The sequence below is a fragment of the Bison bison genome, unplaced genomic scaffold, assembly GCF_000754665.1.
Source record: "Bison bison bison isolate TAMUID 2011002044 unplaced genomic scaffold, Bison_UMD1.0 scf7180017864239, whole genome shotgun sequence".
Taxonomy (NCBI): domain Eukaryota; kingdom Metazoa; phylum Chordata; class Mammalia; order Artiodactyla; family Bovidae; genus Bison; species Bison bison.
In genome coordinates, this window is record NW_011494811.1 from 3,733,926 (window position 1) to 3,749,597 (window position 15,672).

The 15,672-nt window shown below is 36.5% G+C and overlaps 1 protein-coding gene and 1 long non-coding RNA gene across 3 annotated transcripts in view; one reads left to right on the plus strand and one right to left on the minus strand.

Moving 5' to 3' along the window:
* The window catches only part of LOC104993447, a 162,687-nt gene extending 159,007 nt beyond the window's left edge, over positions 1-3,680 (plus strand). The window contains exon 3 of the long non-coding RNA XR_825823.1: positions 2,327-3,680. This is a non-coding gene — a long non-coding RNA (uncharacterized LOC104993447). The remainder of the gene's footprint in view (positions 1-2,326) is intronic.
* Positions 1-15,672, minus strand: part of RAD51B (RAD51 paralog B) — a 627,537-nt gene that overhangs the window by 447,699 nt on the left and 164,166 nt on the right. The gene's annotated exons all lie outside the window — the stretch shown is intronic.

The following is a 15,672-nucleotide window of genomic DNA, read 5'->3' on the forward strand; positions in this document are numbered from 1 at the left end:
TAGGTCTGTGCACCACAACTTCCGAAGCCCCGCATGCCCTAGAGCCCTGCTCCGCAACAAGAGAAGCCACTGCAATGAGAAGCCCACGTTCTGCAACTAGAGAAAAGCTGCGTGCAGCAACAAAGACCCAGCTCAGTCAAAAGTAAAGAAACAAAAAGAAGCAGAGTATTTTACATCAGGTGAAGAAATGGTGGTCTAAAAGAGGTAGGGGCAGCCTAGGAAGACAAGGACCCTGTGACAGAGAAAGTGTGGGAAAATGAGGAGCATCCTTTCAGAAGAGCTATTAAAAAAAAGAAAAAAAATAGCATCTTAGGGGAGAGCCAGACCTTAAGTCAAGAGGAAGCTTCCTAAGAGTGGCTTACCAATGCTGAAATTTCAGACATGCCTGCCATCATGGCATCTGATCCTTGTGTGAAGGAACCAATTCTCAGGGTGCAATATTCTCCATCTATTGCTTCTCTTTTGCCCTGATTCCTCTAATATGACATTAACGTAGTAAAGGCAGAAATCCAAGAAAACCACTAGTCTGGAATAAACATCCTTTTAGACAAATAAAAAAAAATTATACTTGGAAAAAAAAGAAAGCAAAGCTGCCATGTTGACATCAGAACAGTAAAGCAGTTTATTTAGAGAGTCATTTGAACAAGGCAGACACAGTTTAAGGACCCAGGGGGGTTTTCAGTTTCCACCATCTGGTTATTTCCCCAAGTCCTCTGCCATGCATCACAAAGTTCTCTGTGAATCCACTTAAAAAGGAAAGGGCTAACACTCCTTTTTATTTGCTTTAACACTGCCCTCAATAAAAGGTGGTACATCCAAAGAATAAAATAAATATTCAGCCACAAAAATCACAGTACAAAAATATATTTACTTATGTGGAAAGGTGTTCTTTTTTCATTGTTGAGCATAAAAAGTAGACTTTAAAAAAAGATATTGAGTATGAGCTTATTTTTGCAAACAGTAAATGTTTTTTTTATTGCAGTTACATACACATAACATAAAACTTACCATTTTAACTATTTTCAAATATACAGTTCGGTGACATTAGATACAGTCACATTATTGTGCAACTATCATTACAATCCATCTCCTGAACTTTGTCTCCAAACTTAAATTCTGTATCTATCACATGAAAATAATAAATTTTTACATGTGAACACAAAAAGAGTCTGACCTGATATACTCTAAAAACATTAATACTGGACAATGCAATTATAAGTGATTTTCTTTTCTAAGTTTTCAGTTCAGTTCAGTTGCTCAGTCTTTGCGACCCCATGGACTGCACGCCAGGCCTCTCTGTCCATCACCAACTCCCAGAGTTTACTCAAACTTATGTCCATTGAGTCGGTGATGCCATCCAACCATCTCATCCTTTGTCATCCCCTTCTCCTCCTGCCTTCAGTCTTTTCCAGCATTAGGGTCTTTTCAAATGAGTCAGTTCTTTGCATCAGGTGGCCGAAGTATTGGAGTTTCAGCTTCAACATCAGTCCTTCCAAAGAACTCTCAGGACTGATCTCCTTTAGGATGGACTGGCTGGATCTCCTCACAGTCCAAGGGACTCTCAAGAATCTTCTCCAACAGCACAGTTCAAAAGCATCAATTCTTCTGCGTTCAGCTTTCTTTATTATAGTTCAACTCTCACATCCATATGTGACTACTGGAAAAACCATAGCTTTGACTATATGGACCTTTGTTGGCAAAGGAACATCTCTGCTTTTTAATATGCTGTCCAGGTTGCTCATAGTGTTTCTTCCAAGGAGCAAGCATCTTTTAATTTCATGTTTTGACTGTGCTTAAAATTTTGTAGGTGTTTAATGGCTATTTCAGTAATCCAAATTTCTGTTATGAATCATGTCTCTCCAAAATGTGTATGGGGCTGCTAAGTCACGTCAGTCATGTCTGACTCTGTGCAACCCCATAGACAGCAGCCCACCAAGCTCCCCCATCCCTGGGATTCTCCAGGCAAGAACACTGGAGTGGGTTGCCATTTCCTTCTCCAATGCATGAAAGTGAAAAGTGAAAGTGAAGTCGCTCAGTCCTGTCCGACTCTTAGCGACCCCATGGACTGCAGCCTACCAGGCTCCACCGTCCATGGGATTTTCCAGGCAAGACTGCTGGAGTAGGTCGCCATTGCCTTCTTCAAGACAAAATGTGTATATTAAAGCCCTAATCTCCCCCCACCTCATGTGATGGTATTTGGAAATGGGGCCTTTGAGAAGTAATTATGTTAAATGAGGTCATGAAGGTTCTTTATGATGGAATTAGTGCTCATATAAGAGACACCAAAGAGCTTGCTTCTTCCCTTTCTCTCTCTCTTTACCCACAGCCCTAACCATGTGAAGCCACATGTAAGCCAGGAAAAGGAAGTGAACTGGCAGGCAACTTGATCTTCAACTTGTGAGCCTCCAGAACTGTGAAAAAATAAATTTTTGATGCTTAAGCAACCAGTCTATGGTGTTTCTATGGTGTTTTGTTATAGCCCAAGCAGACTAATACACAATCATTCATTCAATTGTTACTGATCACCTAATAACCAATCATTTATTGAACAGCTATTATATGCCAGGAACATTATACCTTATCTCTAATCCTCTCAGTAACCCCACAAGCTAGAGGTTGTTCTGTTCACTTTAGAGATAAGAGGGCTAAGGCCCAAAGAATAATTACCCAAGGTCCCATAGCCAGTAAGTGATAAGTCAGATTTACCCTCTCTAAAGTTCATTACCTATCATTCCCCATGGCCCACACATATCTGCATCACCGAGTTTATGGTATTTTATTTTATTTTATTTTGATTTATTGTTTTTATTGACAAGGTTTATAGGAACAAATCAAGTATTTAAAACCAAAGGCCAGTTCTCAAGTCTCATTTAGTTGTTTATTTCAACCTTTCTTTAATGTCTTAATAACTTTATCAAGAAACAAGTCAAACCTGTGAAAATACCTGTTAGCAGTCAACATATTTTTATAAATTTCTGTACTATGATGCAAAGATATTTTAAACACTCAATGGTTCATCAAGGGCCTAATTCTCACATAAGCAGCAGTTTTAAAATTCAGATTATTTAATAAGTTCATTAAGACAATCAAAAGACAAAATTAGTCTCATTCAGGAGTGGTCTATGTGTTGATCACCTAGAATCCTGATTGGCCAAAATTTAACACCCCTGATTCTGTGAATATGTTACTTTTCTTTAACATTTTAAGTTCATCACTTTTGAAAAATACTTTGTCAGATACCCACTACTGTCTACACATTATCATCTTCTGGCATTATAATTGATACTTTCAACCATAAATATAAAGGTAGCCAGGTTTCCTGTAAATACCAGCTTTTTATGTGGGCAAAAGCAGTTAAAAATCAGTATATTTATTTGAAGCCAAAAGTGCTTCTACTTGATCCAGATCCCCCCAATTTTTGAAGTTTTGATGTGTTGATTTTGGTCTACCCTTAATATAAAATGTATCCACAGACACTTGCAGAGTTAACACTAAAACTATAAATTGATGACACTTCGAGGCAAAGCAGAGAACTATCTATTGCTTCAGTGTTTTCTTCACTGAATTCTGACTTTCACTGCTCCGTCATACCTTCTGGTTGAACACTGTCATTTCATAGTTTGTAACTGTAAAGATACCTACTTATATGAGTTTAAAAATTGATCTGCACAAAAGAAATATATGGTATTTTAAAAACACAATCCAGACAAATAAAAAGTTGAATAATTCAAAAAGTTAATAAGAACACATGATAAAAACACACAAATAATAAGTACTAGGAGTTCCTAGGAGGGAGAGTTCAAGAGATCGTGAAATGCTTCAATTTCTCCTTCATAAAAATATAGAGAATTACATTAGACCAAATCCTGTTGAAACCAATCCAAACCAAGTAAATAAAGTGGTAAGAGACATTACAACCTTGGAACAAAGGCAAAATCCTAACAGAACTTGATTTGACGTTTAAATTAGTACCTTTAAAAACATCACCAAAAAAGCATATTCTTTCTACAAAGAATGCCACAGGTGATTTGTTTCATCACATCTTAATCTTCAGGGGAAAAAAATTACACAGAAGCTTTTCTAAATTGTCTACTACAGTTAACCAGTTATTAACTAAAAAGGGACAGTAAAAGTAGTTAAAACTACTTTCTGGAAGTGTGTGAAATTAGATTATCTGTTTATATTGAAAGAAAATTTGAAAAGCTCTAGAGAAATTCCTTCACAAAAGAAGAGCTATAATGGTCAAAAAAATTTTTAACAATGCCGAGATTAGACAGGAATGTGAGACACACAGGGCCCACATCATTGTGAAACAATATATCTTCAGTTTTCTTAAAGTGAAGAGTTAGTGACTTAACTGCTAAACAGCTTTTCAAAATGGTATTTCTGAAGTTAGCATTTTTAATGTAGGATACTTTTATAAAAATTCAAAATATTCCATGGAAATCTATGACAGCCTGTATATGAGATCTAGGGAGAAAAACAAATCTAGTATAGATCTATAAAAATCAAATTCGATGTTCTGTTAGCTCCTGCTATAAAACAACATGAGTCAGCCAACACAACATTATAAAGCAATTATAATTATATTCCAGTTAAAAAATAAATTTTAAAAAATGTCACTGGATGTCAACAGCTTTTACTTTTTCTTAAAGAAAGCATTTTTTATAGAAATTCCAATAAAACAATAAGCAACAAACTAAAAGAATAAATAAGTTTTGTGTTTCTGAATTAAAAAAAAAAATTCAAATCGTATGTTTTATTGGTTGTTACAAGAAAATATTTAATTTCCAAAACAGAAAAGATCTATGTTGATAATGCTTTTAATTCAACAAAAAATTATAGGTATTACTTAGAATTTGGTTTTGTAACAAAAATGATACTATGTTTTCATTATAGATATAAAATATGCTTATTGCTGGAAATTTGTAAAGTGAAGATAAAGATTAAAAAAAAAATACAGCCATGTTCTCACCACTAACACTTCCTTCTAATTAATATATTTCTATATTATAAAAATCTTTGATAATTCTATATAAATTAGGTATTCAGCATTCTTTCTTATTCACTTAAACTTATGGCATTTTTCTATGCTATTATAAAGTCTTCAATAAAGTCACTTTTAATTCTAGGAAATATTCTAATAAATTACTTAACCACAATTCATACTTTATATCACTTTGCTGACAAAAGATCCATATAATCAAAGCTATGGTTTTTCTGGTAGTCATGTATGGATGTGAGAGTTGGACCATAAAGAAGGCTGAGTGCCAAAGAATTCATGCTTTCAGACCGAGGTGCTAGAGAAGACTCTCAAGAGTCTCTTGGGCAGCAAGGAGATCAAACCAAGTCAGTCCTAAAGGAAATCCACCCTGAATATTCACTGGAAGGACTGATGCTGAAGCTGAAGCTCTAGTACTCTGGCCACTTGATATAAAGAACCGACTCACTAGAAAAGACCCTGATGCTAGGGAAGATTGAAGGCAGAAGAAGTGGGCAATAGAGGATAAGATGGTAGGAGGGTGTCACTGACACAATGGACATGAGTTTGAGCAAACTCTGGGAGATACTGAAGGACAGGCAAGTTTGGCATGCTGCAGTCCATGGGGTCACAAAGAGTTGGACACAATTCAGTGACTGAACAAACCAATAAAAATCCCACAATTCACTTTAAACTATTATATTAGGTTGCTTCTTGTTATGCTAATAATGCCAAGATAAACATCTGTGTTTTTTTGGATTCACAGATAATTTCCTTAGCATAAATTCTAGCAACTAAATCACTAGTCAAAGACATATAATCAGTAAAGAACAGGGCCTGGGACAAGAGATGTGATAGACTCAGCTTGCATAGGTTCACAAGTACTTATTGTTAAATTTTCAGAAATTTTCTAAGCAAGTTGTTAAATATCAACATCATTAAAAATTAAATTCTGTAAATGTATAATTAAATTTTAAATTAAAAATACTCAAAATTCATCATTTTTTAATTGTATTAATACACCTTACTAATATCTTTGCTCAAAGTTAATTATAGCTACTGTATCTATACAGTGGAGATATTACTATATACTGGTATTCTACTGCACATCTCTTCCCATCTACACTCAGTAATGTCACATTGTAGCATAAGTTTGGCCATAGTGGGAGTATTCATATTGTGGAAATGGGGAAATGGTACAAATGGGGCTTTTTACCCTCCTAGAGAATCTAGAGAACTAGCCTGATTATTCAGACAGTGAGCCATATATGTATCTTGTTTATTTTACCCTCAGACTCTGTACTTTTCCACTTATCTACACATTTAAAAAGTCCTCAAAAGGTAGAAGCAGAGACTGGCATCTAAGCATTTTAATCAGTTTTACTTTTTGAGCCACTTGAAAAAGAAAGAAAGTGAAAATTGCTCAGTCGTGTCCGACTCTTTGCAACCCCATGGACTTATACAGTCCATGGAATTCTCCAAGCCAGAATACTGGAGTGGGTAGCCTGTTCCCTTCTCTAGGGGATCTTCCCAACCCAGGGATCAACCCCAGGTCTCCTGCATTGCAGATGGATTCTTTACTGTCAGAGCCACCAGGGAAGCTGGAGTAGGTAGCCTATCTCTTCTCCAGGGGATCTTCCCGGTCCAGGAATCAAACTGGGGTCTCCTAAATTGCAGGTGGATTCTTTACCAGCTAAGTTAGCAAATGTTTATAAAGTATTTTTAAAGAGTACTGTGTTGAGTAGTTGTTGGTGATACAGAAATGTTGACATCTTGAAGTAAAAAAGATATGAACAAATAATGATTTAACAAGACAAAAAGTGATAAATATCGTAAGATAAAATGATACAGAGATACAAAGAAAGGAAACTATGTCCTTAAGAATTTTAAAAGGTTCACAAAAGAACATTTTCAGATGAAAAACAGTGTCATAGAAAAGTAAAATGATTAAGGCTATCAAAAACTCCATCCTCCTCCCTTCCTTTTGTTTTTTCTTGGCTGCACTGTGATGGAACTTGTGTGCCCTGCAGTGGAAGTGCAGGGCCCTAACCCCTGGAACACCAGAGAAGTCCCCAACCTCTTCCTTTTCATAGCACTTTTGTATATCTACTTTACAATGTATCACTTCCCTCATCCTATGTTACAACAACTATTGTATTCCTCTGCCCCACTAAACTACTCATACCTTCAGAGCAGAACTTTATCTTTGTGTCCACATCATAGTAGATGTTCAGTAAATGTTTCTTTAATGAGTAAGTGAAAGGATGGATTAATGAATAAGAGCTGTTTACGAGCTTACAATTTGCTAGACACTGTCTGAAGCACTTGATACGTATTAAATCATTTCATTTCCACTACAATATTAAGAGGTAGGTGCTGCCATGACCAGTGAGAGAACTAAGCTATTACACAATGAAACTGAATCACAAAGAAATAATAACTAGAACAAAATCACATAGATGGCAGAAGAGCTAGACTATAAAACCAGGCACCATGCTACCTCGCAGATAAATGAGTGGGCAGCAGGACAGCTCCTTTGTGCATTCATTCTTACACTATTTCTGAGTCTAAATAAGTAAATAAATAATGCCACTCAGTGTAATCAGTTCATTCACATACACTACACATATGTGTAATCAGATCACATAGTACTGATCTCTCTGTCTTATATTTTAAATTTAAAAATATAAAATTAGTGAGTCTTAGATTTGGCAAGTTTTGATATGCAAATTTCTACATTTACTCCTAATCAAATATGTTTTAAAAGAACAACCCAAATTTTATAATTAGAACAAAATTATTTAAATATCCCCCTAAAGTATTAGATACTTCATCTGAGTTTTGATACTCTAACAAGTGAAAGTTGCTCAGTCGTGTCCGACTTTTTGTGACCCAGGCCAGAATACTGGAGTGGGTAGCTTTTCCCTTCTCCAGGGGATCTTCAAACCCAGGGATGGAACCCAGGTTTCCTGCATTGCAGACAGATTCTTTACCAGCTGAGCCACAAGGGAAAGAAAGGAAAGGGAAGGAAATATTCATTGGAAGGACTGATGCTGAAGCTGAAACTCCAATACTTTGGCCACCTGATGAAGAACTGACTCACTTGAAAAGACCCTGATGTTAGGAAAGATGGAAGGCAGAAGGAGAAGGGGACGACAGAGGATGAGATGGTTGGATGGCATCACTGTCTCAATGGACATGAATTTGAGTAAACTCTGGGAGTTGGTGATGGGCAGAGAGGCCTGCGTGCTGCATGCAGTCCACGGGGTCGCAAGGAGTCAGACATGACTGAGCAACTGAACTGAACTGAACTCTAACAAGGCTACCCTTTTCTTATCTGCATACTTCATACCTGTTATACATTTATATATGCAGAGACTAGGAGATAGAGTGTTTCTTTAAATTTTTTATTTTGTATTGAAGGATAGCCTATTAACAATGTTGTTACAGTTTCAGGTGAACAGCAAAGGAACTCAGCCATACATATATACGTATCCATTCTCCCCCAAACTCTCCTCCCATCCAAGCTGCCACATAACATTGAAAAGAGTTCCATGTACTATACAATAGGTCCTTGTTGATTATCCATTTTAAATATAGCACAACATATAAGCAAGCATAAATTCATTAGACTCGGAGATATAGTGTTACCTGTGTCACAAATGAATCAGGGTGAAAGTCACTTTGGGCTACCCTTAAAATAAGACTACTGAATTCTGGGAGACCAAACCAATTGAAAAGCTATAAACAACTTGGTCAGAGACTGCTAAATCTCCAAGGTAAAAACCAATCAACAGAGGTAAAAGAGCAAAAAAATCACAAAACCAAAAAGACCTAGGGCTTGAAATATACCCCCCCCCAAAAAAAAGAAATATACCCAACAAACATTCATACTGTTAATTAAAAAAAAAAAAAAAGAAGAAGAGAAGGAACATTTGCCCCTGATAAAATATCTTCATGACAATGGAGACTGAAAGATCACTGACCTTACCAACCAAAGCTTGCAATTTCAATAGCAATGAAGGAAAAGATAGCAATTGATATGTAAGATCATCACACCTAGACCAAGACATTGTATTGATTTTCATAAAAGGACACAGAATCAATCTATTAGTCAAGTTTGGTAAGCTAGTCCAAGACTGCTGTCAAAATAGAGTATTATTGCTACTTATTATTTGAAACCTGCTTCATTAAGAAATCCCAACTTATTTACCACACAGCCCAACACTAAGAATATGGAAGGATGGAACCGTGGGGGCCTAACCACTGCACACATTTAAGAAATTACTTATGTGAAACTACGCCTCTCTCAAAGCAATTCTAAGGCAAGAAACAGAAGTATGTATTTGAAATATTTTTAAATCTTTTAATTAATACTGTTCAAATTAAAAAAAATTATAGTAACTTTTTTATGACCCATCAAAGTCAGAGAAAATTGTATTCCAGTTAATTCAATATTTTGATTCAATTTCTCCATCTATAAAATAATCCTATTCTAGAGTATATGAATTAATATTTGCAAAATACTTAGAATAGTGTCTGGTATGTGGATTAAATCATATGTAAGCAATTGTTAAATAAATACAATGATATAATTACAGGAAATTTTAATTCCAAAAATATCCTCAGCCTCCATCAAAAGTCTTTTTTTCTCCCCTTGAACTTGGTGGACTTGTGCCTGTTCTGACCATCAAAGCAGAAAAAAGAAATGATGTTCTGTGGTTTCCAAGGCTATGTCATAGAGAGGATAGCTCCAGCCTGGCTCTGTCTTTTTGGAATGCATGCTCTGGGGAACCCTGTTGGCTCACTCAAGGAAGCACAAACTAGTCCGTTTGGAGATATCACAAGGAGAGACCCATATGGAGAGGAACTGGAGCCTTCCTAGCCAACAGACAGCAACAACCGTCAGAATGAATGAAGTCTTCAGATGATTCCAGTTCCCAGTTTTGAGTTTTCCAGCTTCAGATGTTGCAGGACAAAGAGAGAGGTCATCCTGCTGTGCCCTGTCTGAACTCTTGATCCACAGAACCTATGAGCATTATAACCTATTTTTTCATGCCACTAAATGTTGGGGTAATTTGTTACGCAGCCATAGTAACAGGAGCAATAAAACTGTAACACTTAAGATTTACATTTCAACTAAAATATAAAAGAATTAAAGTGGCTTACAAAATTAAATAAAATGCAAATATGGCATGAATAGAACAGAGACTCATAAAATAAAGCAGAAACAATTGTCAGGCATTCAACACATTACTATAACAACAGTAATAGATACCAGTTATCTTCCATATGTAAGGTACTGCAAGGAGCCATGATTCAATGATTCTAAGAACCCTATAAGGATAATGGTATCATCTTTATTTCACATATCACGTGCAAACCAGAAATAAGAGGCTCTAAAACTAAAACTATGAAAAACATATTTTCCATATTTTCGTCTTGCTTTGTTTATTCAGATGGCTTTTTTTGAATCCTTGTAATGGATCGCCAGGCTTCCCAGGTGGCTCAGTGGTAAAGAACCCACCTTCTAATGCAGGAGACATAAGAGATATGAGTTCTATCCCTCGGGGTCGGGAGGATCCCCTGGAAAAGAAAGTGGCAACCCACTCTAGTATTCTTGAGTAGGAAATCACATGGACAGAGGAGCCTGGCAGGCTACTTACTGTCCACAGAGTCACAAAAGAGTCGGACACTACTGAGCGACTAAACAACAGTGGATCTCACCATGACTATTGCTAATCTATATTAGTAGGAGTTGGCAAACTTTTCTTAAAGGGTCAGATAATGAACATTTTAGACGTTGAAAGCTATATATAGTCTTTGCTGCATATTCTTCTTTGTTATAGCTCTTTAAAAATATAAAACAATTCTCAGATTGTGCCCACCACAAAAATATTCTGTGGGATGGCTCTGGGGCCATAGTTTGCCCAATAGACCACTATAGGGAAATGTTGAATACCAGAAGTTTGGCCTAATAAGCTCATTTTTATTACAATACTTATAATAGTACTTACAGTTACACTAAATTAAGAAAACATCGTTTCTGGCTCCAGCCTATTATTATCCACTAAAACCACAAGCTTCCCTGAACTGTTGGTAAGTGAAAATATAGGGCTAAACATCCATAATTTCTATTACAATAAATGTCTATTAATAATTGACATTCACCTATATTGAAAAGGTCTGGAAGACCATCTGAAAGAAATGATCTCTCTCGGGTCTGGCTGCTTTTCCAGGCATATACATGGATATTACTATATTTGTTTATTGAGATTCACGACAGCCCAGTATGACTGATAAAACACTGACCACTTCTAACCTCTACATCAATCCTTTGCAAGAAAATGTTTATTTTTCTTGGCAGGAAGTGATGGAAACTGGTGAGAAATAGCCAGACTACCTTCATATGTAAGTGAACTGGAATTTCTAGGGGGCAGTCCTCGCTAGTAAATTTGTCTACATAGAGCTTAATCAACCAAATTTACAGCTGTTAACAGGTTGTGCCTCTATTCCCGAACATATAAATAAACTTCTTAATCAGAACAAGAACAGGTTCAGAGTCCAGTTGTTTAAACTGGAGTTGGTACAGCCAGGACCTAACTGCAGTTAAAGTGACTGTCAAGGAGAATCATAATCTTAGTAGAAAAGCTGTTTTCTAGTTTTCTCAAGGCTACAAAGATGCTGCTCGACAAACACTTCTGTGATCACCTAAAACCAAAGTTATACGATCTCATCTAAAATAAGATTCCTAATCTAATGCCAAATCACACTGGTTTTCAAGTTGAAGTTCCAAATTAGGAAGAAGCTAATTACTTAGATTTGAATTGGAAGAAGAAAGATTTTTAAGAGTCTGTAAATCAGAAAGCCCTTAGAAACTGGAATAAGTATTGGAGGAAATAAAATCATATGTATAAAAATGTTTACTCATTTTGTTTAGGAATGCAAAATAAAGTTTAAGTAAATAAAAAGCAGTAAGTATAGGGTCACAGACAGCCCTTTTTACAGACATAGGATAGATACAAGTTGAACACTAGCAGCTTAAGTGCTAGCCATGTCATGGTAATAGAAACAGCTTGTCTGGATGAATTAATTAGTTAAAATAGTCCTCAGGAAAAGTAACCAATCCAGTCACTAAAAAGATACAACTAGCCAATTTACATCTTCTATTTTTGAAAATTCCTGGAAAATTAGAAGTGTTATTTAAGGCATCTGATATTTTTACTATTGTGTATGACACTCTAGATTTCTTTTATCTAAAAGACAAAGAAATACAAATTTCTTTGTATTGAGTACAAAACAGAGAAGTTAACCATATAGGAAAAGCCATCATCCATAAAAATAGAACTTTTGAGTATATATTACATAATTGACAAATTATACTTATTATAAGTTGAGCTTAAACAATGCCATATCCTATTTGAAACCCAAATTTTATGAAAGATACTCAAATGCTGTATCTGCCAAATTCAACTTTTTCTCCAATTATTCTATTGTGACTTCAAACTAAGTGCCCACAGTAGAAGCTGATCAGAAGAAACAGCTCAGGTATATATATTTTCAATGTTCTGAGAAGGGATCCAATAACATTTAAAATAATGACATTTAACCACAAGTTTCTATGTATAAGTATCCGAATTCTTCTGACAAAAGAAATATTTTTATACTGACAAAACAGAGCCCATTACTCTAAAACCTCATATATTTACTAGGAAAACAGGGGGAAATTTACTCCGAATAAATAAAATGAATAAATGATTCAGGGCCCCCAAAACTGTCAGCTTCTCCAATAAAGCTGTATGTCTGATGACCCAAAGTTTCAATGATCTTTTTCTCTGAAGTATGTGTGGACGAATCACATGGTCAAGTAATTGATGATATATTGATTTCTACTATTTTCAAGTCATTTTTTTATGTTGCTTTGTGTCTTTAGAAGCTTTTGAATCTCAAAGCAATCTAAACACATCAATAAGCAATTCTTAAGAACTTACTTCCTTTAAGATTTTCCCTAGTGCTGTGGAAAAGTATATTCCACATAGCTATCATATAAAAATGTTTGAATATCAAGTTAAGGATTTTCACTTAATTCAGAGATCATGGCAAGCCACTGAAAAAGAGTGAAATGGTAATAGCAATATTTGAAGAAGTGTAATCTAGATTCTTGTGCAGGTTGGATTAGAGGGTTAAAGGACTGGAGGAAAAAAAAACAAAATTAAGAAACTTCAACTGTACACAAAGTAAGTGGCTGATGCCTGAACAACAGTGGTGGGAGGGAGAATCGAAGTGGGCACAGAAACAGATAAAGGGAGCCTGAAAATTGTCACAAACTGGCAATTTATTAAATTTGAGAATAAGACAGAAAGCATGGACAAGTTTAGCAAACATTTATGGAGACCTGACACTTGAGTGCCTACAAGGCGCTCAAAAATTATGAAAATGAAGTTTGAACATAATCAATATTATAATATAGGTATAAGCAACATATTATAATAGTCCGGAGGATGGCACAATCAATCCTGAGTAGAACTGGGAAGACCAATGTTTTAAGCTTGACTGTTAGAATAATGTTATGCCAAATAATATGTATTCTTTCTTCAAGATGTATCTTAATCCACCTCCCTTAAACTTCTTTCTACAAAGTCCAAGCCCAGATCATCTTTTATTTATAATACTTCATTAGATTCCCAGCATCAAACATGCTCTTTCACCTATTTGCTCCTCAACAGAGTGATCAAGTTCATTACCAAGTTTTACGACACTGCAAAGACAGAACTTTGGTGACTTTCAATGATTTTAAGGATCAACCTGTTGCTGCCAAAAGAGTCACTTCTTTAAGGCCTCTCATCCTACCTTTCATCTGAGCTCTTCTCACTTTGGTCATAAGAGTTTTACATTCCTTTTTATCCAGGTTAAAACAGTGTATCCTCACTGTTAATGTGGTTTGAGGAGCATTTGACCTAAAAGTCAGAAAATATGAGGCTGCATACTGGCTCTAGCACCTCCTGGTTACATGGTATCGGTTACATGGTTACGTGCATTCTTATTTCTCTGTCTGAAGAAACAGAGCCAAACTCACAGGGATATTTTGAGGATTTACGTGAAGTTTTTATAAAGTGAGAAGAGACAATATATAAACTTCTGTAAATATGAAGATGATTATAAATCCATATTAAGTAAACTCAACTCTTTACCTAATCAGTAACCAGTCTAAATGGTTCAGAGCCTAGATCAGGGATGGGCTATTCCAAGTTTCTGACTCCATTTGTTTTGGCATGCCAGGTTAATGGGCAGCATAGAGAGGCACATTCAGTTCAGTTCAGTCGCTCAGTCGTGTCCGACTCTTTGCGACCCTATGAATTGCAGCATGCCAGGCCTCCCTGTCTATCACCAACTCCCGGAGTTCACTCAAACTCATGTCCATCGAGTCGGTGACGCCATTCAGCCATCTCATCCTCTGTCACATTAGATGACTTTTAATCTATATCCATGAAGCGATGTTCCAAGACTCCTGAAGCTTTTGGCTTTGTATCTCCACCCAAGCCAAATAAACTGAAGTTTTCATCTATAAGGAAAAACAAAAGCCTAACTGACCTTTTTAAGTTTGATTAGAGTAGAATTTCCAATAACTACTCCACACTCTGTTTGTAAAACATTTTTAGCTTGGGGAATCTTTTTATTCACTATCCTCTCCTTCTATATAAATCAGCTTGAGTCCTCTATCCAGTCATGTGTTAGCTGTCTGTAACAATGCTGCACAATTTAACTTTCTGCAATGGGTATGTTCCATAACCACACTCTCTAATATAGTAGCCACTGGCCACCTGTAGCTATTGACCACCTGTAATGCAGCTAGGGCATCTGAAGAACTAATTTTTAACTTTACTTTTAATTTATATTTAAATGGCCACAGATGTCTACTGGCTACCATTTTGGGCAGTTCAGGTCTATTGCTTGTGTGCCAGAAATATGCCCATTAAGACTTGTAAAATCGCTGACAAAGTTGGCAGCCAGAATGTCCATAACACCCCCAGTTATAAAAATTCTGCTTAAAAAAATTCTTTCAATACTCTTCACAGTAAGGAGCTGCTGCTGCTGCTGCTAAGTCACTTCAGTTGTGTCCAACTCTGTGCGACCCCATAGACGGCAGCCCACCAGGCTCCCCCGTCCCTGGGATTCTCCAGGCAAGAACACTGGAGTGGGTTGCCATTTCCTTCTCCAATGCATGAAAGTGAAAAGTGAAAGTGAAGTTGCTCAGTCATGTCCGACTGCTAGCGACCCCATGGACTGCAGCCCAGCAGGCTCCTCCGTCCATGGGATTTTCCAGGCAAGAGTACTGGAGTGGGGTGCAGTTGCCTTCTCCGAGAGTAAAGAGCTAGCTTACCACAAATGCACATGCATAACCATGCTTTCTGTCACTGCTCACTGCTCATGGTTTCCATCATGGAGTTCCCACTACTCAGAGTGCCCTTCCTCCAACTGTATGCTAGGCAAACTCCCATTCATCTTTCAAAGCTAGTTCAAATGTTGCCATCCCCATGAGCACTCTTTAATATTTCTGACAGCAACAGAGCAGAGTGAAAAGAGATGCAGTTAAGGAAAAAGGCAGATTAAAGTCTGAACCCCAGAATTAGCCTTTACTACACCTTGAACAAATCTTGAGCTTCAATTTTCTCATCTATAAAATAGTAAAA